This window comes from Triticum dicoccoides, chromosome 2B (assembly GCF_002162155.2).
Source record: "Triticum dicoccoides isolate Atlit2015 ecotype Zavitan chromosome 2B, WEW_v2.0, whole genome shotgun sequence".
Classification (NCBI taxonomy): Eukaryota; Viridiplantae; Streptophyta; class Magnoliopsida; order Poales; family Poaceae; genus Triticum; species Triticum dicoccoides.
In genome coordinates, this window is record NC_041383.1 from 116496424 (window position 1) to 116498920 (window position 2497).

The 2497-nt window shown below is 54.8% G+C and overlaps 1 pseudogene; it reads left to right on the plus strand.

Moving 5' to 3' along the window:
- Positions 1–353: 353 nt before the first annotated feature.
- LOC119362488 lies at positions 354–1742 on the plus strand (annotated as a pseudogene).
- The last annotated feature ends 755 nt before the right edge of the window (positions 1743–2497 follow it).

Below are 2497 nucleotides of genomic sequence, written 5' to 3' on the forward strand. Positions count from 1 at the left end.
TAATTTCTACAAAATAAAACCACCGCCGTGCTCTAAAAGATATAAGTGAAGAACATAGAGTAAAACTATCTAGCTCAAAAGTTATAAGTGAAGCACATAGAGTATTCTAATAAATTTTGAATCATGTGTGTCCCTCCCAAAGGGTGTGTATAGCAAGAATGATTGTGGTAAACTAAAAAGCAAAGACTCATATCATACAAGACGCTCCAATAAAAACACATATCATGTGATGAATAAAAATATAGCTCCAAGTAAAGTTACCGATAGACGAAAGATGAAAGAGGGGATGCCTTCCGGGGCATCCCCGAGCTTAGGCTTTTGGTTGTCCTTGAATTTCTTGGGGTTCCATGGCCATGGCGCAGGCGGAGCGCGACTGCATGCGTGTGGTCATATTACCATGGCTGGCGCACGACCACATCAACCCGTACCTCGAGCTGGCCAAGCGCCTCGTTGCCGCCAGCCCCGACGACCACCACCTCGACATCATCGTGCACCTAGTCTCCATCCCGGCCAACCTCGCGCCCCTCGCGCACCACCAGACGGACAGGGTCAGGCTCGTCGAGATCCACCTCCCGGTGATCCCCGGCCTCCCGCCCTCGCTGCACACCATCAAGGGCCTCCCCGCGCACCTCATGCTGGCTCTCAAGCGCGCCTGCGACCTCGCCGCACCGCGCTTCGGTGTGCTCCTCGACGAGCTTTGCATGGACTTTGTCGTCTACGAATTCCTCCAGCCGTGGGCGTCGCTCGAGGCCGTGGTGCGCGGCGTGCCTGCCATGCACTTCAACACCTTCAGCGCCGCCGCCAAGGCATTCGTTGTCCATTGCCTCAAGACTGAACGGGCCCCCACCGCCTTCCCGTCCGAGACCATCAGCCTCAGCAGCGCCGAGGAGGACGCCAAGTACACGTCGCTGCTAGTCTCCCGCGGCGATGGCACAACCTAGACTCCCGAGCGCGACCGCCTGCTGCTCAGCGTGGAGCGCTCCTCCGGGTTCATGGCCATCAAGACGTGCGCCGACATCGAGCGCAAGTACGTTGACTACCTGTCCCAGCTCCTGGGCAAGAAGGTCGTGCCCACCGGCCCGTTGCTCGGGGACTCTGCTGGCTCCGAGGGGAAGCGCGACGGCGGCCGCATCATGAGGTGGCTCGACGGCAAGGAGCCGGGCTCCGTGGTGCTCGTCTCCTTCGGCAGCGAGTACTTCATGTTAGACCGCCAGATGACGCAGATGGCGGTTGGGCTGGAGCTCAGCAGGGTGCCCTACCTGTGGGTGGTGCGGTTCCCGAACGCAGAGGACGACGCCCGCGGCGTGGCGAGGTCCATGCCGTGGGGGTTCAAGTCGGCGCGCGGGCTGGTGGTGGAAGGGTGGGCGCCGTAGTGGCGCATCCTGTCGCACCAGTCCTGCGGGGCGTTCCTAACCCACTGCGGGTGGAGCTCGATGCTGGAGTCGATGGCGGTGGGGGTGCCGATGGTGGCGCTGCCGCTACACATCGACCAACCGCTGAATGCCAACCTCGCGCTGGAGGTGGGCGTGGCGGCCGCACGCGTGAAGCATGAGCAGTTCGGGGAGTTCCAGGCGGAGGCAGTCCGCGTGGCCATGACCGGGGAAGAAGGTCTGGCGGCGAGGCACCGTGCGAGGGAGCCGCGGGAGGTGGTGGCGCGGAACAATAGCAACGACCGACAGATTAGAAGGCTGCTCCAGAGGATGGCGCGACTCTGTGGCAAGGGTCAGATCGATCTAAATTAATAAAGCCCAGCCAAATTAGTGAGCTTTTAAAGGATGGTCTATGGTTGTATCTACGTCCTATATAAAATATTTTTTATATATAATTTTTTCTATGGAGCTAGCACAACAGTCCTTGTCAATTTCAGACTTGCTCAAACACCAGAAGATGGCAGTACAATCAGAGTGTGGACTTTGTGGCTCTGAAGATTCCTGACGGCATTCTTTGATGGAGTGTAACATGGTACGCCGCGTTTGGGCATTAGATGATATGGTAAGGTTATGATGCAGTGTAAACAACCAGATGCAAAATGCTTCATTTTCTCATTGATGGAGTCTATACCGCATGAGGATTTCATCAAGATGCGTGTAACACTATGGATAATTTGGCATGCTCGGAGAAAGGCTATCCATGAGAATGTATTTCAGGGGGCCATTTTGTCAAGAATTATCTAAGGGAGCTTCAAATTTGCAAACCCTTAAAGCAATATGCAGTTGTTCAAACACCTATGAGACAATATTCCAAGTGGATCCCGCCGACTGCAGAAACTGCAAAAATTCGTGTTGATGGTGTCACGTCATGCGATGCAATGGAAGGGACTTACAACACAGTTTGCAGGGATTTCATTGGAATATATCTAGGCTTTCTAGCGATAAAATGTCAAGGTGTGACTGGCCCAGCATCATTGGAGGCTTTAGCTTATCGACAAGCGCTCTCACTTGCTCTTGACTTATCACTTGCAGACATACAGGTAGCTTCAGACTGTTAAGGTGTGATC